This window comes from Sander vitreus, chromosome 16, assembly GCF_031162955.1.
Source record: "Sander vitreus isolate 19-12246 chromosome 16, sanVit1, whole genome shotgun sequence".
Classification (NCBI taxonomy): domain Eukaryota; kingdom Metazoa; phylum Chordata; class Actinopteri; order Perciformes; family Percidae; genus Sander; species Sander vitreus.
This window is the reverse complement of record NC_135870.1, coordinates 11,607,656-11,632,035: the sequence shown is the minus strand read 5'-3', so window position 1 is coordinate 11,632,035 and position 24,380 is coordinate 11,607,656. Positions and strand designations below refer to the sequence as shown.

Sequence of the window (24,380 nt, the reverse complement as noted above, 5' to 3'; positions counted from 1 at the left end):
ATTGTGTAAATAATAAAAATATTTTGAAGTGCATCGTTCACGGTATAATAAGCATAACCAACCCATGGTAAATTCTTTTCAACAAAAGCCATCAAGGCACATAAACGTTCTCAGATGACATTATGGTCGCTCAATCATGCAAGGTAGACTCTTCTCCTCACTACCCACCCTCCCATGCGTGCCCCTTCTTACTGCTCAACCCCCTCCCACTAACCCATCCTTACAGTGACATACATCTGAGCAGGACCCTGCACCTTTTGTCTTGGGCTCCTTCTTTGTTAGCAGCTGGTGGACAGAGCAGCAGCATGCAGCAGCAGCATCATGACTACTTTACAGCAACAGTGTAATGACAACATACTGCAACACATCGGCCATTTTTTTCTATTCTGAATGAGGGACAGACTGCATTAAATTATGTAAAAATGTTTGGTTTTATTTGAATAAAGATGATCAACCTTTGGGGGAGTGTGATAATGATAACTGGATGGAGGCAGTGTTGAATGGGACTGTTGATTTTTAAACATAGCTTATATTTATATATTTTATTATGAGAATGTGTGACATGCACCTACAACACCAAAACAAATCCCTTGTATGTGTAAAAACGTACTTTTTCTGATTCTGATGAATGTATTTAGATTTTTTTTTTTTTTTTTATAAAATTGGGCTGTTTTAACTCTGTACATCCATCTATCTATCTATCTATCTATCTATCTATCTTGTTTTCTGTCTGGTTGAATTGTGAAACGGCATCATCACCACCAACGTGAACTGCAGATAACCCCATGACGTGGCAGCCACAGTATGGAAAGCCTATATAAAATTCACAGAGCCCGCATGTATCTAGTGGTGGTCTGAGCCGCTGATAAGGCTTTGCAGGCTATCTGACTTCAGTCTAGATGAAGGATGAGCTTCTCATACATAGACGTTGTCCATCCTGCTGATGCTCCCTCGTCTCATCGTAAACTCTTGTGCACCCTCTGGTGCTTGCTAGTCTCCCAAACTTCTTTGTGTAGCCTGCTTTGCAGATTGTCTTCCTTGTCTGTGTGGTTGCTCATTATTCAGAGACAGACGGATCTCAGGTCATCTGCAGCTGCAGCAAAGGAGAAGCAGGAAAGATGGCGATCATCCATTAGACCGACCGGGCGCACGCATGAAATACGAGGACAACTTTTGGGAGGATCGCTTGAGGAGAAGATTGTACCAGTGAGTTTTTTCCTCTTGCACTATATTTCCAGTTTCGCCAAGATATCGGCTGGGCTTTCAAGGTCTGCGAGAACGTCGGTATGGTAGATCATGGGATATAATTTGGAGAGCGCCTCGTGAATGACCTGGAAAGAGCTGATTTCCCCCCCCACCACCACCTTTTCTCCTTTTAGTCCAGGTCCAGCCGACTTGGGAGAGGAAGTCGGGGCGAGATTTTAGTCGGGTGGGTGCTCCGGCTGGCACCCATGCAGCCAAAGTCAAGTGGGTCTTCTCGCTTCCCAGTTAATATCCTAACCCTGTCGCTTCCTCGCTATGTCGCCTTCGGTTTGTTGTCAAAGTGACACAAGGAAATGGACGCGGCGGTGTAAAGAGGGTCGCCTGCGTGTTTCATCAGCATCGGAGCGGATGGTTTTGTTATTCTGACATGTCTGGTCAGGGGAATTATTGGCCCCGACTGTGCGTCCCTTCTCCGGTCGTGCGTGTTGTTGCGCGTTAGCTTCATGGAGAAGCCATTGCACGGATTGCTCTCCTCTCCCAACCAGCCTCCATTAGCGACACAGAGGAGCTGGCATATCCGCTGGTCCAGTCACATACACACACACTATGAAAGCCATGTCCAGTGTGAGGAAGCTATATGTGCTCTCCCCCCTCCCCTGCTCCTCTCTTTCTTTTTCTTTTCTTTTCAAAAAAAAAAAAAAAAAAGAAACCTTTTCTGGTGGCGATTTTGAATCGGTTCTCCACAGGGTTGGAGCTAGATATCTCTTAATGGTTGTGAAATGGTGGCTTTATATATATTTGTATTCTTATGTTTTGTTTTTGCTGTTATTGCTACATTGTTACCCGCGTGTCCCCTGGTTTGGATGCCTGTTTGCTGTCACTGGTCTCAAGTCAGGTATGTCATACTAGTAGGGCTTCACCATAAAATGGAGGAAAGCAGATGAGTCTCCAAGGAGAGCCCTGGAGTCAGACAGGCAGGATCCCTCACGCCAGAACAAAGGTTGTGTTCATAAATAATCGGCCATAACCTCTTCTTCTTCTTCTGCTTCTGCTTCTTCCTCTTCTTCTGCTTTTTTCAGCTCGGAAGTTGAGCCTGCTACAGGAAGCAGAATAACTCTGAAAAGTGAGGTTAGATCCTTTAGTGGGGCTTTCAAGGTTAACTCCATAGAACTTGCTGCTTTCATTTTGCATGAGTAAACGCAGTTTGGATTGTAAATATCTGGGATTTTTTTGGTGTAAGACTCGCAGATGACACTTTTGGACAGCATGTTTGTGATTGTGCTGTCTGAGGGACACGTGGATGAGATAGGAATTTTAATGCTGAATAATGCAGTGTTTTGGCCATGCAGGTAGTTAATGTTCAACAAAGTTCACACACACACACACACACACACACACACACACACACACACACACACACACACACACACACACACACAAATACTCTTCTATGTGTGTGTGTGTGAGAGAGAAAGAGAGAGAGATAGTTAGGGTGCAGAAAGTTTCTTAAATGGAAGTTCTCAAGATGATTCTTGTTTGTGTTTTGAAGGAGTTTTTGATGAAATTAGGGTTCAGCAGCTGTTATCTACACACTGTGATGGCTTTAAATGCAAAAGTAAAGTGTTTTAAAGTCTTCATACTCATAATTTGTAGACTAATTATTTACACAGGAGCTAGTAGACCCTGCTGTTATTGGAGGACACGTGTGACTGTTATTGCGAGTTTGTACCTACTTTGTTTGCTTGTTTCAAGTATATGAAAATACTTTAAAAGTTATTTGGACAAATGGATTTGTCATTTATTGTCATGTTGTAGTCCACCCTATGTCCTGTAAAGCCTTTGGTGACTTTTCACACATTATATCCTAAAGGTGTCTGTTGACCAGCCTGTCATGAGGGGTGTGTGTGTGTGGTTGTGGTTGTGCTACACTCTGCAGTTTCCCTGGCCACTGTGTGAAATCTTGCTGACAAGGAGACTGTGAGCTTGACACACTGTGCTGCGACAATGCTGGGGCTGAGAAGAGCACTCAAAATGGTGGCAATGCTCCTTCTCCCTGGCGTGGCAGGGCAAACAGGTTCTCAAGGAGGAGCTGATAGGGGACTGCGGGGCAGGAATCTGCTGCGGTTGACACATTTGTCTCACAGACGGGTGCAATGGATATAGTCTGGTGGATGTTCTGCAAATGAGCCCAGTGATTTAACTCTGGATGTGATTGTGCTGTTTCTTTCTACTCAGATTGTTTCAATGGTTGCTGCCTCTGTGCACTTAGAGTTCCTGTTGTAACTTTCACAAGCTTTCAACACATTCTTGACTCTTTCTCAATTGTAATGCTTATTGGTGCTACGCTAGAAGCTAATCTGTGTGCTCAGGTTTTCAGTTCAACTCACCAGCTAAGTTTGTGTGGGTCAGGGCTGTTGCTGTAGCAGAGAAGGCATTTCTAGTTTTATAGTGTAGTGTTCTAGTGGTATAGTAAACCCAGGCTGGATTACTAACAGGGCAAAGTAGGGAACTGCACAGGTGCCTCAGACTCTCAGATGCCCCGAAGTCCCCAGGTTCTTTGTGTAGCAATTACTCTGTTGTAGATTAATTACAAATTTGTCTTGTAATATACACCACTAATAGTAATTTAAAAACTGAAAAGCACAAGGCCCTAAGGTGGCTCCTGTATCTTGAGGCCCTGTTTTGTAGAGTACCTGTGTCTAAATTTTAAAGTTAAAATGATTATTCAAATAAGGATTTGCTGCTCTTTTCTGTTTTATAAAATTGTAAACTGATATAATTGTAAACTGTTGCTTTTCTTTGTCATATAATATGTTAATTAATTGAATATCTTTGGATTTTAGACTGTTAATCAGACGAAACAAGAATATGCGGCATTGGGATGTGGAAAATTACCATAGATTAATCGAGAAAATAATCATAAATTGCAGCCCTACTAAATTGGATTGAGTATCTTAAGTATTTTAGTTAATATTCTGCATACATGATGCATATCTTTAAACAAATGTGTGTTTAATTAATTTAAACTAACTAACATATAGCCAACATGGGTTTGGTTTTCCTGAGTAGAAATACTGGTTGGTTTCTTGAACTTTAGGCAAACCACATTGTTTACCCGGCCCTTCCTCTACATCTTCATATTTCTAAAGGAGCTGTAATTGGTTAAGCATACCCCATGTATAATATATTTACTCTTCATTTATTTATTAAATAGATGACATTTAGTGTAGTATATTGCAGTGTGCTATCAGATGCTGGCATGTTTTTACATTGACCCTTGTTGCTTTAATTGTAATTTCATGGTCCAAATTTGTGACTGACGAAATACTAATATCGTATCTGGATTGCTAAAGGCTTTCGAAATCAAACTGGTTTGACCTATAATAATATATAATAAGAAATTTTTTCGCAGTTCAGCTTTAAGGTGACAGGACAGAACTGAACTATGGTAGATACTTTTAGAAAAGAATTACATAACTGGATTTTTTTGCAAGGTATTTCAGGATTACGCTTAAAAAGCTCCACAGAGAGGACAGAGGATTAAACAAGAGAGACTTCTGTGATGGCTTGAACGCTGGAAGGAAGTGGTTGTGAAGCTCATCACTCACTCTGACACACACACACACACACACACACCCACACCCCTTCCTCTCCCCCATTCACTCATTCACATTGGGTGATGCACTCCTCCATTCTTCTCTACCTGGGGCAGTGAAGAAGGCCAGGGAGACGCACAAAAGCAAATTGAAATGCTCCAGTGAGTGCTTTCTTGACATGATGCATGGCTCATGAGATGCAGCCGGGCCCTGCTGCTACACTTGTAAGTGTGCTGAAACACACAGGCCCCACATCCAAAATACTATAGTCATTACAGCACAGCAAAAACCTCACTACTTTCTGCTTACGTACCCTTCCTCACTCCATAAACAAATTATTTTCTTGATTTAGACATGAAAGCACGGCATTGTTAAAGTAAAAATCTGCTGGGATCTTTTGAATAATTAAATGCTGTGTAACTTGGCCTATTTGAAAAACTAAACAGCAGCATCATGTCGGGGTTTAAATGGAACAAGGAATTGGCTTGCTAGAGGTGTCATTCCAGTTTCTGTTGTCAGTTGCCACCTTACACTGCTGCAGAACTGGTTCCTCCTCTCTTCCATCAGAACATCAACAGTTCAATGTCGCCTTTCCCCTCCTGGAACACGTAATGCTTGTAGCTCAGTATAGCTTACAGTTGTGTCTATCTGATATAGGGGGCTTGTTTTATAGAAAATGAAGATAAATTAAGCCATCCACGCTTTATACTGCAGGTTTCTAGCCTAAATTCCGAATTTGTGCCCTTCTCTTATAAGACACAGTGAACCAACTCTGTCAGCCTCGAGCTGCCTGTGGTGGAAAAAATCCTGAATTCTTTGGAGACGCCCGTTCCTTGGGCAGTGTGGTGCCACCGGACAAGGCCTTCATTGAGCAGGAACAGGAGTGGTCTTGTAGAAGGGATCCACACTGGCTCGGCCTACGAAGCAACAGAGCTGTCCAAGGACGATTAAATATTTAAGAGCATGGAAAGGAGGTCTCAGTGGTAAGTTAATATTGATGGGTCTCTCATCTTTCCCTTCTCAAACTTGTTGAGTTTCCTCAAGAGGTCGGTTTGGAGAACCTGAAGAGAAACCTCACCTCTTCTTTTATCAGATAAACTTACCAGTAGCTTTAAAAATATATCCCAAAAAGATTGTTTTTCCTCCAACGTAAACAAACTGGACTGAGTTTGACTTTGCGGGGGGTGTGCTTCCAGTGTCCTCTTTTGGTCACTCTGAAATACTCCTTCCTGACTAGCTTGTAACCTCACCCACTCCCTGTAACTGTAGTAACTGCCATGTCAGGCTTACAAGGAAGTCAGCATTGCAGTGTTTTCTGGCAGATTTCCACTGAGCACTGCTTACAAGAAACCCTTCAGTGCATCCCACAGCCCTTTCTTGTGGTCAGTTTTTTTGGTGAATTAGTGGAATTGGATACCGCTGAAGGCATTTTAATAGATAAAAGGAAAACGGGAATGAAAACAAGGTTTTAGACTTTCGACTGAGATGAGGTGGAAGCCTTCGGTAGAAGGTGGTTTTGCTCATAGCGAGATGGAAATCATTTCATAGTCATAGTTGGTTTGGTTTGAGAGCTGACCTTTGTCTGTGTTCCCAGTCATCCATATATGTTGTTTGAGATTATACAGAATTTATTTGAGGCTGCAGCAGATTGATTTACGCCAGGAAATGGTTTCCTCGGATAGATGGACTACAGGGCCGTGTGGAATGGAAGGTTTCCTGGAGTGATTGTCTTTGTGGAAAAACACTTCCTGGTTTCTCTCCAAGATCTGTCCTTGGACATCCTTTACTTGCCCGACTTTTCCGCTGTGTTTATTTTGGTCATGAACCTGTGCGTTTCAGTTTGAGAACATCTGAATGAAGCATGTTTTCAGAGACTGTGAACCTCTGACTGTGAACATTTATCGTTTATGTATTGTGTGTGGTGCAGCAAATCATTTTTTCCCTGCCGTAGCCTACTTGTGTACAGTACTTGATAGAATCCTTTTTTCTGAGAATTTTTCTCCTCAAGCTCGAGGGAAGAAACCTCTTGAGAAAACCAAATATATCTACCTATTCTTTCCAATATAAAATTGTAAAAATAATCACGCCTAAGGCTATTAATTAAATTGTGCACTTAATCATTTTTGGATGGAATATTTAATCATGTTGCTAAAGGGTTGCCCCAAAGTTTTATGCTTTTCAGTCTTTTTTTTTTAATCTATCTCATAGAAGCACTGCAACATGTTTACTGTAGAACATGTTGGATCACCTGCATTTGATGTAATCTACAGTGCTTATACCTTCAGAATGTTTTGTATGGCAGTGTGATTGAAAGCTCCGTATTTAGAGACACAATCCTCAGATCTCTCGAGGACGTTGTCTTCAGCTTGTGAAGAACAGCAGAACCGCACTCTAGGTGGCCGTCTTTTGCAGCGAACAAAAACCACACATCTCACTTCTGCTTTTGTTGACTGCCATGACAGTCAGCAGAGGAACAGACAGGAGGGGAAGCTGCTCGCTCAGGTCTGTGCTCTTAAAGTTAAACACTTCCATCTGTGTAACGAGATAGCAGAGCAAGCAGAGGCAGCTCCACTCAGCTGAGCAGGACAGTCAAAGACCTTGAGGAGCACAAAATGGTGGATGGCCATGCCACTGATACTCCAGTGTGATTGGCAGTGTCTCCTTGGCCACAGTGGGGCTGGCTGCGTGAAATGGAGTCCTCTGTGTGGAGCGTTGGCCCAGCCTCAGCTCTGATGAGAGAGAGAGAGAGAGAGAGAGAGAGATGATTTAAACAAGATCAGCTTTGATGAAAAGATTTATTTTTAGTGTTGTTAACAGGAATGAAGAGAGGGACTATGTAAGGGTATTCATTATCTAACCTTCACACCCAGCAGGCTTTAGCTGAGGGATTTACCAGCCCTCTGTTTTTGTTGCTTTGTGAAGATTTCAGGCTTGAAGGTCACATAAATTTCTCTAATGTAAAAGACTGTAAGCGGAATATTGAATAGAGTAGTATTTAAGTAGTAGTATAAAATATATATATATATATATATAAGTATGTATGGTGAGTTTTCACCATGACAACCTGAAGAAAGTAGCTACATGGAAGATGGCCATTAATGCTCGTCTCCTCTTATCCTGCTTGGTCATTATCTTCTGTGCAAAAGAGGGCAAATGTTGCTACGGAGTACTCTGTGTTGCAGCCGTCCCCCTTTTCAGAAGGAACAATCTGAGCCCTTTGCTAAACACAAAGGCTACCCTTGGAGCAAGGTTACTTGTACCATGATGGCCAGCTTCTTTCTTTCTTTTTCTTTAGAAAGAAACATGTGGCAAAATTAGCAAGTTGGATGTCTTTGATTGAGAAATGAACTGTCTTGGTTTGGAGACAGCATATAAAGAGGAGAGTGAGTGCAGCGATATTAAGTATTAAAGGCCGTCTGACTATGTGGGTGATGTCAGGTAACCATCTGTCAGACAGGGACAGACTGACACATGCACTGACTGACCTTGCAGTATGGACGATGCAGACATAAAATAGAAAACTATCATCTCTTTCTGGGATTAGCATAGTTTTGTAACTACGAGCATTAGTAATAGCATTCCTCCCTCTCTCTTTCAGCTTATCTCTCTCCCTTTTTGATGTGAGGTCTTGCTTGAAGGCCTCCATCAGCAGAATACTTTGAGGTCCAAAGATCAAAATCCTCCAATCCTCTAGTCTTTGCTCTTCCTGTATTACTGAGGTGGCACATGTTTCTTAGGGCTCATTAGGGCCGTCAGCATTAACGCGCTAATCGCGATGCGATTAAGGGCCGACGCGATGCGATTAATTGTTTTTAATCGCATGCCGGCATTTATTAATTTATTTTACACTTCACTCGGCTTTGCCTCGTGCCTAACAGGCTACTATTTTGACCCTTTGCAGCACCGTTACTTATCATCAAGCTGCCACTTCCTCGTAACACATCCTGCTGCTGCAGGCTGCAGGCATGATGGAGAAACACAGCAGCAATAACTCTGAATGGAGCGTTTTATTTTCCAAAACTCCCGGACGGCTCGTAGACAAATCGCAAGTCATATGCACATTGTGTAAAGCCGAATTAAAATATCATCGAAGCACGTCAAGCTTGAGCTACCACCTACGGAGCTAAGCATAGTAGTACAGTTAACGTGATGCTACCCGCTAGCATGCAGGCTAACTGCAGACCTGTCAGCATCGTAGAGGACTCGGGTCTTAAAGACGTACTAAGGTTGGCATGTTCTGACCTGTCTCGTTGCCGTCGAGGGGGACAGTAGTTTTCACAGATACACAGCCTGTACGACACGGAGAAAGCAGCCACACTGGAACAGCTGCAAAGTGCTGCAAACGCGGTCTCATTAACCGGTGATCACTGGACGTCAGTGAGTAATCAACATTATTTAGGAGTTACTAAACACTATATTGACTCTAGTAAGGATAGGGATTTTTAGTTTTTTAGTTAGGTACTTGGAGGAATTGTGCAATAATGACAGATTCACACATTTTTCTTTTGTTTACAGTAAATAAATAATTACAAATCTTAAAATCAAGTTCATAAAGTAACTTTCTTTGCATTCATTTGATTCACAATCAAGATACACTGGTAAAAATTGCTTTCGATTGTTAATATGTACTTAAAAACTGTTCTGAAATGCAAAATAAGAGAATTTTAATCATGTGATAAAATATGCGATTAACTATAGAACTTCAGCGATTAATCTCGTATAAAATTAAATTGTTTGACAGGCCTAGTTTGTATTATGCAATGCTTTAACTTTGATGTTAAATTAGATGATAACCCAAGCATGATATTGATAAGTAAAGCAGCTTAAAGGGCAGTAATATTGTATAAACACCCATCACAAAAACATTCAGTTCTGCATCTCCTTCATTTTGTTTCAATAGACTTGCATTCAGTCAACTTAATAGGATGGTGGTAAACCTACATTATCTTTTCCTTTACCCAGAATCCTAAAGGGTCCCCTGGGCCTCCAGCGGTGAGGTGTTTCTTTTTAATGCCCTCTGAATGTGACCAGTGAAGGCCAGGCTGCAGACAGGTCAGCAAAGCTCGCTGGATTGCAGCGTGTGATAGGCTGTGCACCTGTATTTACCAGAACTCTGAGACAATGAGGGATTACGGAGCTGGTTTCTTGAATGTTAACCAAAAAGAATCCAGACTTTGTGTTATTCATTCAGGTAAAGGTCACATATTATTCCCCTCTATCTGTGAAGCCCCCCTCCCGAAAAAGCCCAGTCTGCTCTGATTGGTCAGTGTTTCCAGGTCTTCTGCATCTGCGCATCAGCACTGTAGCTGCACTTTCTACCTCTATATACAAATATAGTTATTACATCACAACTATACGGAAGCCCTGACATGAGGGTTTTGATACTTTTACAGTATTCATATAGCACCTCGACCCGCTTTATAATAAATATATATATATATATAAAAAAATAATTTCAGTTTTTACAATATGGGACCTTTTAAAGTAACCAGTAAAAGAAAGCTAAACAAAAAAGGCTACTGTTTGTAGTTGCTTTGTGCTAGTATGCACATACCTCATTAATTCTGGGTTGTAATTGTGTTAAGATTTAGTTAGTGGCATTGGAAATCAAGAAGTGAGCTACTTTTGCTTTAGTGAAGTGATATAATTAGATTTTTTTTAAATAATTTTTATGAGATTTTCATTAAATGTCAAAGTGAACAGAGACGAGCATGGACAGCAAGGAGCCAGCGCAACATTTTTTAGATGTTACTGTCGAAAGACTCAGACATAAGATTAAATACCCTTTAATATTTTTCTGGAACATAGTGAAGACAGACTTGAAGACGTAGAGGAATCATGGCACTATCAAGATCTTATCTAGATCAGGTCATCATCCTGCTATGATGGATGGTCATGTAAAGAGGAAGCTCTAAAGGAAAAACTACCAAGAGGCCAACAGCAAGCTAAAAATAACTGAAGGTCTGTATAGCAGAGTCTATCCACAACATGCGCTTAGCAAGAGTTTCATGTGTTCTTAACACTCCTGAGCTGAGTGGAAGGACTACTTCTCACCAAAATCCTCATGTTAATTTTGGAAGCATGTGGTCCATTCCCATGACAGGAAATGGAACTTGTGATCTGACGAAACCAAGGTAGAATTTTTTGATCTTAATTCCTAAATATAGAGCAATGGCACATCGAGTACAGGTCAAACTACACAGCTGTTGTGTAGGCCAGAAAAGGAAGATACTAGTTTAAGAAATTTTTTGGGAAAATGTTTCCCTCTTTTTTAAAAAAAAAAAAAAGCTGTTTTATTGTTGTTGAAAAGAAATATCCTAAATTCACGTATGAAAAGCAAATGGTGTTTTTAGTAATGTAATAAATGAAAAATTCTAAGACCAAATCTGAAAAGGAAACTACATTTAAAGTACTTTTTCTACTGGAAAAAAAAATCTGTAGATATTTAAAAAAAAAAAATAATAATAATAATATATATATATATATATATATATATATATATATTTAATTAAATCAAAAACTACTTTTAGTGAGCTAACATAATAATGGGGGGGGGGCGGCACTTCCTGTCTCCAAAAGTGAGTCAAACGGAGCAGTCCTGCATCCTGGGCAGACCATTAGCTCCATTTTAAGTGATCCTATGTAACTTTTGATGAACAGTGGCAACATATGCCAAACACTGGATGATAGTCAATGCTAAAATGTAGTTTATTAGTAGCACAAGTAGATAAGAGTAAAATACAGAGCAATATCTATCTAAAGTTTGCTAACATTATCCACCATAAGCTACCAAACCATGCAAGGCTCTAGCAGCAAGTGAGTGTGTTGAACTGAGTTTATTTCTCATGAATTCGCCTTTTAATTTGTAAGATAAGTTAACAGAGTATTTTGATTTACATCAGATATTTGAAATGGATTTAAGATGGAGTGCTATAGGAGAATGTTTCTGGCCAAGGCCATGTTAGCTGGTTAATGGTTGACCTATTTTTTCAATGCCATATGCTTCCTGAAAGATTTATGGGAAGATTAACACCAGTGTTTTATATTATTTTACTAACTCCCAGTGATGTTTTGGACTTTTTCCACAGTTGGTTGATCATTATTAACATGATTTGGTCTCAGTATTAGGATCCAAATTTGTTGCTGAATAGCTAGTGATTTGGCTTAATGTTGCTGCTTAATCTGCCATTTTTATTCAGCATATCAGAGATTAAAAACTAAAAATATCTATTAAAAACTATCCCCAGAGTTGGAAAATATGCCTACGAAGTTTGGATGTAATTTTAGCTTCAAATAATTCTAAGTATTGTGAGTTAAAATGCATTCCAACAGGAACATGTGATGGCATTACCGTTGTATTTTCAGCTCTATTCTGCTATTTCTCTGTTGTATATTTCATGCCATTCCCTCCCTCTCATTCCATTCCAGCAGATGTCTGATGAATGTTATGACAAAATGTTTATACCGAACATTATTGATTCCTCACATCTCCTCTGAAAAGGCCTGGTCCATTGATCGGCCAGGTGGAATCAATGTCTCATCTCCGTGTATTCAGACATCATTTAAGGAAGCTCACTGTTCTGATCACAGACAGAGATGAGGGAGGTCACTGTCCAACTCACTGTTGTTCTTATCACTGAAAGGATGTTGTAATGAAACAGGTGTGTGTGTGTGTGTGTGTGTATTTATATATCTATCTCTATCTTTCACATTCAGGTGGATAGATTGTGGTGTTGTAAATTATGAATGAATGAATAATTAATTTTATTATTGTATCATGCATACAACAAAATATGCCCAGCCCACACAAGACACCATTACTTAGGACAAAGGACCAGATGCTGAAGTAACAACATACCCTAAACAAATAAACCTTCTAGTCTTTTTTGCCAAGCTTTAGAAACACAAGTCGCCAACTTATGTATATTAAATTTAAACAACCACTCCAATTGGTCATCATCCATGCACCAGAACATTTCAGGATTTTGGCCAGACATTTCATGTAAGATCGGCGTTTTTAACTCATCATAATACGGACAATACAAAAGAAAATGTGATTTGTTTTCAACTTCTCCTAGTTCACATAGTTCGCACAACCTTTTATCTTCTTGGATGGTTTTAAATCTACCTCCTTCAAGGGCAAGGGGATGGATTCCTGTTCTCAACTGAGCCACCAACGACCTCTGACATCTCGATAAGTTTGCTGTAACATATAGTTCAGGACATAATAATGTTTAATTTGAATATAAGTTCGTAGTTTTGGTTTTACCAAAATGTCTTTTGACCATATTTTTTTCAAATCTTAGTAACTTACTTCTGATTGTGTTCATGCTGCAAGTTCAATTATAACAATATATATATATATATTGCAATTCAACTTCTTCAAAAACAGCATATATGTCATTAGTCCATAGAGAATTGTGTGCTTTGGCCCAGAGAAACACCTTTTTTATTAAAGTAGTAAATTCATTCAAATGTCAAAATCTATTAGATTAAAGTGGGTTATTTTACATGTGTTTATGTGTATATATTATACAATAATCAACGCATTAGAAACCAAGAAGACAGCTAACACTGCAGTTGTATGTATAGGGCTAATGTTTTTTTTTTAAACTCAAATATACAAAAAAAATGGAAATCTGGATTAAAAAATCACCTATCCTATCCCAGAATGTCTCTGTGGAGCAGCCATGCTTTACTCCACAGTGCTGTGGAGATAGGTCTGGCAGTGCAAGACTACATGCTTACTAATACAATAATAGACTCCTGTGCAGTGTTGTGGTTGAATCTGTCAATATGTTATTCTTCTGTTTAGGGATTAGGCAGAAGCACAGTATTGGAATATGAAGGTCATTCAGGTCAGACCAGCTTTTCTCTCTTGAACCAGTGTTGTTATCTGCTACAGTGCCGACAGATAAAAGCCAACTGTGAGCCAACGAGAGTGTGAGCTGCACGCATGCCAAAGAATCGCTGCAAACCAGACACTGTTATTTTGGCTGGCTTGCATTTGAGGGCACCATTCCTAATCTGAACCAAAATAACTTCCAAAGTATGTATTAAAAGATTCTTGGGAGATCCTTTTTAGGGAATAATGCTCTGTGACATATTCATGGCTTTAATGTGTGATGAGACCTTTAGGTGAGGCAAAACAAAATCCAAGACAAGTTGATGCTGGAATTCCGACCCTTGTGTGTATTGGAGGTGGTGCTGGTAACTGTGTGCATGTGTGTGTATTTGCTTTCTTTTATGAATGTTGTGCATGATTGGCTAAGAGATTGTAGGCACATGCACATATGGTTGCGTGTTAGCCGACAGTAAGACAGTCCAACGTTAATTATGCTTCCTGGTTACCCTTGGGCTGTGGTTTCAGTGGCTGTAGCAGCCCTGTGTCTGCTCACCATAAACAATACAGCAGGGATGTGCAAGAATTGTTTCGTAAATATGTCTGGACATTTTATTTTACCTTTTTATTATTTTATTTGCCAAAAAAGCAAAAAAAAATGTATTTGGCTGTTGTTTCAGCTTCTCAAATATGAGGATTAGCTGCTTTTCTTTGGCATGTCTGGTGTGATAATAAACGGTTGATCTTTGGGTATTGGTCAGATAAAACAAAGAATTTTAAAGGACAATTCCGGCGCAAAATGAACCTAGGGGTTAATAACGGAAGTGTACCCACTCTGTCGTTCTCTGGGACATGTTTTCATGCTAATTGATTGTGTTTGTAGCTTGAACGAAGCTAGCGTGGACTGCTGTTTAGCTTACAACGCTAGTATTCGGGGCACAGGGAAAGTAAAAACAAATTGCTATTTATACCACTAAAAAGGCTCAAAATATCACCAAACTTCAACGGTAGCATAATGAGGGTCCCTACATGTTAACCGAAGCATTGAGAACTTTGTAAGTACAGACAGTTTATTGAACGAAGAGCTGCAGGAGCTCCGTGAAAGGGCTAGGTGAGAGAGAGAGCTATGCCGCAACAGAGCCTCGTACTTTGGGAAACCAGTCATGACTTAGAGCTGGCAATGCAATTAAAATCAAAAGCAATTTGCTCAATATATCTGAAATAATCACACCGATGTCAAACATAACTTGTCTAGTTTACTTACAGGTCCCACTCCGTGCAACACAGACACTCCTGTTCGGTGGCCATAGCTTCACTATGTCCGCAGGTACACCACCAGTTTCCCGAAGTATGAGGCTCTGTTACGGCATAGCTCTCTCTCTCTCTTGTAGCCCTTTCACGGAGCTCCTGCAGCTCTTTGTTCAATAAACTGTCTGTACTTACAAAGTTCTCAATGCTTCAGTTAACATGTAGGGTCCCTCACTATGCTACCGTTGAAGTTTGGTGATATTTTGAGCCTTTTTAGTGGTTGATTGATAAGCACAATAAGGAAGTACAAATAAAAACAGAAAACTGCCTGAGCTTAATTTTTTTCTCATGTTCTACTAAAAAAAACTAATTATAATTAAGATATAGGTGAAGTATTAGCTTTTGGGGGAGAAGATCAGTTTCTGATGTTACTACCTCCCTCGCTTCTGTTTGGTCTGATGACACAAAGGTGACATGTAAACATAATTGGTTTGCTTCAGTGTAGAGCTGAACTTATTAGTGGATTTATCGATGAGTTGATGGAGAGAAAATGAACCAGCAACGTCTCGTTTTGTGCTTAGACCGTAACTCAATTAATAGTTTATTAAAACTTTTTATATACAGAAATTGAATGTTCAGTTGTTGCAGATCAAACTTTTTTAATGGTTAAAAAGGACGCTAAGGTTAAGTACGTTTGCTACAGCTCAAACAGAAATTGCATGTTAAGATTTTCCACAGATGTGAAAGGAGTGACTCAGTTGTTCTGACCCTGTAGCCAGTGTCTGTGGTGGCTGTATTTGCAGCTCATTGCAGCTGGGATGGTAGTGGCAGTCAGTGAGTCTCACCTGTTATGGTGGTGCATCTCAGGAGGCCTGTTTTTAATCTGTTTTTAGGAGTTAATACAGTTAGAACCCTGTCAAGTCTAGCCCCACATACTGTAATTTTTTTAACCGATTTAGTCCTCCCTTCCAGCATGTTGAGATTTTACTTGGGATATGAAGTTGATGATTAAGATTAAGCTTGCACATTATTTCAATGTATTTTACAGTCGGAAATGGAAAACTTGTGGGGAAAATTGTACTGAAGTAGCTTGAAGGTAGCTGAACTTCTTTCAGGCAGAGCTGCAACTAATAATTGTCTTTGTCAGCGATTAATCTGGCAACTATTATCCCAATAAATTGTTTGTTGGTCTATAAAATGTCACAAAATAATGAAAAATGTCCAATTTTTTTTTAAAGCAAGAGGTGATGTCTTCAAAATGTTTGTTTTGCTCGACCAGCTGTCTAAAGCCCTAAAGTATTCAGTTTATTTTTTTTTTCAGTTTATCACATAAGACAAAGTAAAGCAAGACATTCTCACAATTGAGAAGCTAGAATTTGATTGTTTGGCATTTTTGCTTTGCCAATTCATGTTCTGTCAGTTGACTAATTGACTTCATAAAACGGTATATCTTCAACTGTCCATCACCACATTAGCCACCAAATGAAAAAAATCATTGAATAAGTATACATTTATATTTATTTTTGTGCCAAACTAATGACTACTGTTGGTCTACCAAACACTGTAATTTTTACCATTGTAACTGTAATATTGCAAGTGAAGTGTAAGCCAGCACAGTTGTGAATGATATCATCGACAGGCTCTGAATCTTACACCTAATGATGCAGTCACCAGGTGTCGAATGAGTAAAAAAAACAACTTTGACTTTGAAACCCAATTCTTACCTCAGTTTTTCTTGTTTCAAAGTCCCTCAGTTGTATCTGGTAAAGTGAATGATTAAAGGTTGGGTGCCAAAATAAATATGTCTTGCTGTTGCTTGACATGGCCCATACTTGCATCAGCAGATGTTAAATTTCAGGACAATGATTTGAGCCTTCAGATACACATACTGTGATAAGGACAGGTATTGTTGAAAAACGGCCACGGTTCTTTTAGTAGTAGTATTTGATGTAAATGCATCAGGAGCAATGCAATGCAATATTTTTATAAAATAACAGAAAAAATAAATGTTCTTTAATACCTCAGGAGTTTGACTAAAATGCCCTCCTTCCATAAAGCACTTACTTCACTATTCACTTACAAAGAAAGTGAGTTGTTTACTTTGAAAATAAAATAACTGACCTTTAAGACTGTTTAACTACCTAATGAAAAATGGTGCATGATCGCAAATGTTAATAATAATAATACAATTATAATGGGAAACATATTTAAAATTTATTTTTTTCTTAAGTAGAACTATATTTAAATATATTTTTCTTTATTCAGGAGTCTGAGTTACAGATACATTTCTAGAATCTCATTATTTTGACTGAATGTTACTTCAAGTCAAGGCACACTGCGCAGATTCAGAGACACAGAGGCTTTTTTTATTTGCACATTCAGGAAAAGCAGGTTGTGCAGTTAAATGTTTACCAAACTTAAAACAAAAAGTGTGATAACAAGGGTGGGCAGGCTCGCACACAGCATGGGAAAGACAATATCTCAGTAGGTGATCCGATTAAAATGTGCATTGACAATTTGATATTCAGGGATGTACAAACCAGTACACAAATTATAATTAAACTGAACAACAGGCTAACTCTGCACTAGTGCTTGTCAACAACATCTTCGTTACTGTCTGACAGGATTGCCTCGTAGTTCAAATACATCACAATTGTGATGTATTTGTTGTGATGTGTGTAACAGTCAAAAAAGTCTTTTTTGTCTCTTAGCATAAAATAGAATTAAAACTTTAAACAAAGGCGTTAAGAACATTGATAAGCACAATAAGGAAGTACAAATAAAAACAGAAAACTGCCTGAGCTTAATTTTTTTTCTCATGTTCTACTAACTTAAAAAAAAAAAAAAAACTAATTATAATTAAGATATAGGTGAAGTATTAGCTTTTGGGGGAGAAGATCAGCTTCTGATGTTACTACCTCCCTCGCTTCTGTTTGGTCTGATGACACAAAGGTGACATGTAAACATATGTAACATAATTGGTTTGCTTCAGTGTAGAGCTGAACTTATTAGTGGATTTATCGATGAGTTGATGGAGAGAAAATGAATCAGCAACTGATTTCATAATCAAATTAGTCGTTTAGGTCATTTTCAAGCACAAATTAGCACTATTGGGGCCTGGCACTCGTGCTCGGGTCCTAAAAATAATCGCAATTTGATATTTTCCTCATATCATGCAGCCCTAGCACAAATACCAAATATTTGATGGTCCTGCCTTCTCAAATGTGAGGAATTGATAGTACACTGAATGACAAACTCATCAACAGATGGAAAAAGAAAACATTTGCTAGCTGCAGCCACTTCAGTATACATGACATGCCTGCAGCAGCTTCACAGTCAATTTTTTACAAATGCACTATCTGATGCTGTAAGGGACCGTTCGGTATTTATGGGATGGACCACCGGAGGAAAACTGGGGAGGGTCGTGTCTTTTTATTCTTTGCTGAGGGGAGGGTCATCCAACATTTTTCAGTCCAGAGGGGGAGGGGGGGGGTCACCCAACTTTTGTATTCATGAAACAGCAAAATTTCAAAGTGGCTTGTTTGGTGCATATTTTTCCATGTAGCTCCATGTAGCTCTCTCAGTCTCTGCCCTCCTTCGCTACCAGATGGGTCTGACCCATGAGTTTGCTGTGGGGCAGGGCATAGACATATGGGGCAGGGGGAGCTGCCCCCCTGGTGGCTGAAACAGATAATTGCATTGTTTAAAAAATGAGTGGAATAATTCTGGCATGATCAGATATTTTATAAATATCTTAAATAACACAAAACAACAAAATGGTGGTAGGTAATACATCAGATTTCATATACTGCTTTAGTAAAAAAAAAAAATATTACCTGACTGACGATGGAGCAGCAGGACGCAAAATACGAAAATGACTGTTGTACTACGTCTGGACATCTTACCGTGCCAAGGTTGCAATAAAGGTTTCCTAAATGCCATATTTGATGTCAGCTTACTAATTGATTGCGGGTTTTGTGTAGATTTGGACTTTTATACGTTTATTGTATTAAGTGGCCCCTTAAATAAATAACGAACAGTCCCTAAGCTCTTTAAGAGCTAGTTTCTATTTTTATAAAACTTATGCATTTAATTGCTAATGCTCTCTCATTTTGACCAGTGTAGTGTACCATTTGAATGTATTCTTCTATTGCAGCATCCTGTCACAAGTTGGAATATTTCATGGCAGAAAGTACTTTACTTTTGTGCCCAAATGACAGGTGCAAATGATTACTGTGGGGAATACTAAGAAAAGGTAAATGCTCTGATTTTGGCATTGATGAGATTGTCATAGAATCTGAATGTTAGTTAATTACACAGAGAGCTAGGGTGCCAGCATGCAGAAGCTGTTGGTTTGCTTTGCCACAGTGGTGTGCATCAAACTTCTTGTCTCTTGTGCCTGCTATAAATGTAAGATGTAAGCTGAACTCGCGTAAACAAATCCTACTCGCACTAAGTAAGGTGTACTGCTACCTAGATCCAATACTTGATTTGGAAGCCAAGTTTTTAGACATTGAAGCCAGGTTTAGCTGTTTTGGATATACGCTTTTAACATTTACAGTTGTAGTATGGTTGAACAGAGATGGTGATTGTTTGGCATGGTTTTCTGAGCCAAATTTAATCTAATAATCATAATTTTCATTTTCTGTTTTTATTTTATGGAGCATTCTTGATGACTATGATCATTATGTCAGCTAAATATGTAGACGGTGGATTGGCTGGAGTTTAAAGATGTGTTTAGTCTCATCATACATTTGCTGCTTTGTAACACATTGTTTGTGATACATTTAACATTTGTTAATCTATCTTTACATTTGTCTCCATAGAGCTGGCGGACAGACAAACGCCTGTTCATATACCAATCCACTACAATAGCTTTGCAAACATTTTGCTACATTTTTATTATGCAGTGTGTTATTTGTTTATAAGCAACTATTAAGCACACTATCAGATCTGGTATGTTGAGTTCTCCTTGGCTGATGACATCAGAAGATGGGAGTAGCCATCTTGAGCTTCAGCTCCCTATCTCCTGTTTGTGCAAGAGGCCAAATTCTCACTGGTCCTGTGACGCAACGCTTTCTGCTCTTCAGCTGACACAATGAGATCTTTCTGTGCTGTATCTTTTGAATAAACCAGGTGAGGAATGTGGGCTAAGGAGATCAGCATTTGAAGTATTACACCTATGCTCTTCTTTCCCTCTTTTTTTTAATAACTTTCTTGAAACTAAAAATATATTGATTTTTCTCTTATGTTGTCATCTCATCTCTGCAAAAAAAAATCAATTCCATGGCTCTGGCTACCTGCTGTTATTGCCACTGTATTTTCTTTTAAAAAGCAGGCTGTCATTTTCAATCAATGGGCCATTAATAATTGACGGAGTGCAGGTTGACAAGATGCACATCCCGTCTTGTTTGCCAGTTGAATTATCGGGAGCCAGAATACTTGCCATATAATATTTTCTCTCCCCGGCTGCATGAGATGGTAGCACTAACCAACAGTTAAGGACAAAACCTCTGTCATCCTAATCAGCTTAATGCTGGCTTATTCAAAGGTCCTCTTTCAGACAGAGCAGCTGCTGTCAGCCAGTTTCAGTAGAGGGTGTGACTGCTGGCACAGCTCGCCGATGCAGAGAGACCGGTTGGTGATTAACAAATGTCAGTAGACTTTGGAATCTGGGGAGCCCAGTCTAAACGCTTTGTCCTCAGTAGCTTACCACTGAAGATATTCCAGGTGGCTCTGTCGTGCACTTACGCCGCCTCCCTTCTCCTCCCACCCTTTCCCTTCAGGCTTGCTCTCCCCTTCTGCTTCTCTCTGCCCTCTCTCCTCAGGGTTTCAGAGCTCTGAGATAAAGAAGTTCAGACATGCCTCACATTTTTAGACCCCCTTGTGGAACTTAGTTGTCACTTTCCCTCCACAAAGTGTCGGTGCATACCGCTCGCTCTGACCTGCCTTTCTTTGGAACGAGGTTTCTGACATTTTGCTGGAAAATCCCTTCATTTAGAGATAATGTCCCTGAGAAATGAAAGGACCAGGCAAAGTCAGCCTGGCAAGAGTGTGAGATGTTTTCTGCTGAGCTGTGTGGGCAGAGGGCTTGGGTACAGTACCGTACATATGGCAGATAGATTTCTGTCAGCAGCTCTCTAGTGTCAGGCTGCCTGCCTTTGAGGAAGAGGATCAGATCTGTGGGTCCATGTTGTGTGCTGGCTGAACACCTAAGCGCACATAGTCAGCTCCTAAAATGGCTGCCCTTGAAGCACGGCTCAGAGGAGGATCTGAGCAGCTCAGTTGCTGCCTGTTAGAGCCCCAGCTGACTAGATGAAAGCAGTTACACAATCGCACCCATTAACTTGGTGTGGCGCAGGGACCGACTGGCTGAAAAGACAGCCAACTCTAAGGCAGATGGTGGTTGTGTAGGAGGCTTTTTTTTTCCTCCCCAGGCATTCCACTCCCCTTCTCTCCGAAAGGATTCTCTTGATATCCATGTCAAGGAACCTGGCATTAGGAGGCAACTTTGTTCAAAACAGCAGTAAACTGCCAAGAGAGCAGGGTGGGGCCCCGTGGTGAGGCTGTAACCTGACCCTGAACAACAATGGATCCCCTGGTTGCTCAGGGACATACTGGCAGCTTGGCTGGCTCACATGGAGCTCTCCACTGGCTGACCAGTTGGGTGTGGGAAGTAGGGAGGGATTCCCAACTGTCTCTGGCTGGATCTCACTTGAAATTTCTTTTTTTTGCAGTTTCCAGATTAGTGGACTGAATTTGATCCTTGTATTAAAGCTATATTTCACTATATCTCTGTTAAAATCAAAGCTGATTTTGTGACACAATATCCAATTTTCTTTCAGTATTTCATCATTTGTTTGATTGATTGGTTTTTGTAGTGAAAGTAAATTACACTTGACCTGTAAAATGTGTTCTTGTTCACTTAAACATTTTAAAACAAGTATCTCATTATTTAAAAAAAATGAAACTAATGGCTAAAATTTGAATTAGTTAGATCTATGTCAACACATCACATTTGGAGCTACTTTGCAAATATTACGTGCAAACACATTTTCTATAACTTTTATAATTTTATGTTGAATATAAGCAGCGTTTTTGTTTCAAGCTAACATGTTAATAAACCCGTGGCAGTTTGACTCTGACTTGTGTGGGCACGGTTAGGGCACTGCAAGGGCAAATATTTTAAATTTCTCCTATCTAGAGCCTGGCAAACTTGTGGCCAGAATTGAAGACATTAAAAGAGAACTGCAGAGATTTAGCTTTGTACTTCTATCTAACATTGTCGGACTCAGGATGGACACCTACATCTCCCACATACAGTGCTCACCAATACCTGTAAACAGAATTTGATGTGTAAAATCAGCTCGGTTCCACCTTAAGTTTGGAATTGCCATGTCAGCATACGTGTCACATTAACTTTAAATAAATCTCATCTGTAGACAAAGAAAACAAGAGGCCTATATGGTGTGCTATATTTCCTATGATTCACAACCTTTTACTTATTTACATACTTTATTGACCTGCTATTGACTTTATATTATATATATAAATTTCATAATATCGAGCACTGAAATTTGTAAAAAATGTTTTCTGGCCTATTAATTGCAACATGAGGCTGAATAAACAAATATGTGTTCTCTATAAAGCTCATTGCCCTAATGAAAAACACATAGGGGTGCTGTATTTATGCAACGCTCGCTATAAAGCTGTTTAATAATGAGAATGTAACTTAGAGGCCTAAATCAAAGCAGTACAAGTTGATTATGATAGTATTATAGTGTTTATAGAATGATATTTAATTGATTTCTGTAGTTTTTATTTATTTGGGTATTATTACAGCCACTAATGAAACCATCTTCTGGCATTTCAGCAAGAATATAAGGAGAACTGATGTTTATAGTAAGATTGGATTTAGTTGGATTATAGACATGAATCGTGGCGTATTGTGATGTAGAGTTTTGACCATTAAGAACAATGGATCAACAAAAAGTCATGCTTGCAGTGTGAACCATTAATCCTCTTTGTATATATGTGCCCATCAGTGTGTTACTATTTTCAGTAGTAATTTCATTTAAATGAAAGTTGTCTTCCTTGTATGTCAGCATGGGCCATAATCTGTGATGTCCTTAGTTTAAGTCGAGAAATTGTCAAGTTGTACAGTAAAGGCAAAACATTGGCAAAGAATATCTTAAAATACCAAAAGGTTTGTTACTTTGTCAGTGCACAAAGAAGTTTGGCACACAAGCGAAAGACATAAAAAAAAAAAAAAGTTGTTGCACGCTGCAGCTTCTGTGCTGGTTGTTTCTAACAGCTACAAACTGACATGCAGTGTACACAATCTGTGTTTGGATTTGTGTACACACCCTAGTGTGCGCACAGGTTTCAATACGTTCACGTTATTATTGTTTTAGACTTGTAGTTCAAGGTTTTTTTTCTACAGAGTACATTATTTAGGGTACATGCAGGGGTGGAGAAATGAAAAAAAAACATACTATAGCAAGCAGGTAATGAGGAGGAGAATGGCCACCTGTGCATTCACAAGTGCTTTAAGCCACCTTGAAATGCTGTCATACAAGGCCCAGCTGTGCGTAGGTTCAAATATGTTTATACCTGAAGGTGTCCATAGTGTTTATAAATCCACTTTTAAACGTACTTATAGGTTTGGGGATGTAATCATCTTGAAATGTGGAAACATGCATTTGTACCACAGGGTGCACTTGGTTCTGTAAAATGGCCTCATACTCATACGCCATAATGCATCCATGGAGAGCAATCGACAGACCTAATGAATCCCACTACAAAGCCATACCCATAACATTACAGATCCTCCATGTGAGTTGCATCTTTCTGCATGGGCCTTGGATATGAGCAGTTATGAATGGGGACCTTGTTATACATATCATCTTTGTAAAACTCACAACAGTTCCTGTAAAGACTGAGTCAGAGAGGTGCTGGTTCAATTTCTGTTAAGCGTCCATTTCTTTAATTTTCATGAAGCTGGATTACTTTTTAGCTCTCTTGACATATTCTTACTAGGGGTGGTACGGTTCACGAAATCCACGGTTCGGTTCGTATCACGGTTTTAGGGTCATGGTTTTCGGTTCTGTACAGTTCTTGTTATTTTTTCTTTTTAATCTTTAACACTCCAGAAATATACTTCAGCATATGATATATAGCTAAAATTACAATACATGCACACAGTGGCAGTTCTATCTATTGTTTTATTTCCGCTGTCATAGGTAACGTGAAATCCAAAATGTTCCCACACACCAGCCTATATACGACGCTGGAGCATCCTCCAACTCCGGGCAGCCTTCCTTATCTCTCCACCTTGACATTTTTGCATGTGACGTGACCTGCAGCAGCAGCAGCACTCCATCTGAGGAGCGGTCGGCTCGGCGCCTCTCAAAATCTGACGAAAATCTTTTAAACTGACCTTTGACGATCAAAAAAGCAGACAGATTCAGCAACTGTATGGCCTATTTCTC

At 39.5% G+C, this 24,380-nt stretch overlaps 1 protein-coding gene across 3 annotated transcripts in view; it reads left to right on the top strand.

The window, feature by feature from the left end:
- Positions 1–410: 410 nt before the first annotated feature.
- The window catches only part of znf462 (zinc finger protein 462), a 49,177-nt gene continuing 25,207 nt past the window's right edge, over positions 411–24,380 (top strand). The window contains exons 1-2 of one of the 3 annotated variants that reach the window (XM_078271399.1): positions 411–1,206; positions 5,556–5,782. The gene's annotated coding sequence lies outside the window, so the exon portion shown is untranslated. Of the gene's footprint in view, positions 1,207–2,334; positions 2,553–5,555; positions 5,783–24,380 lie in introns of those variants that run through there. The other 2 variants (XM_078271397.1, XM_078271400.1) reach the window with 2 other exon arrangements.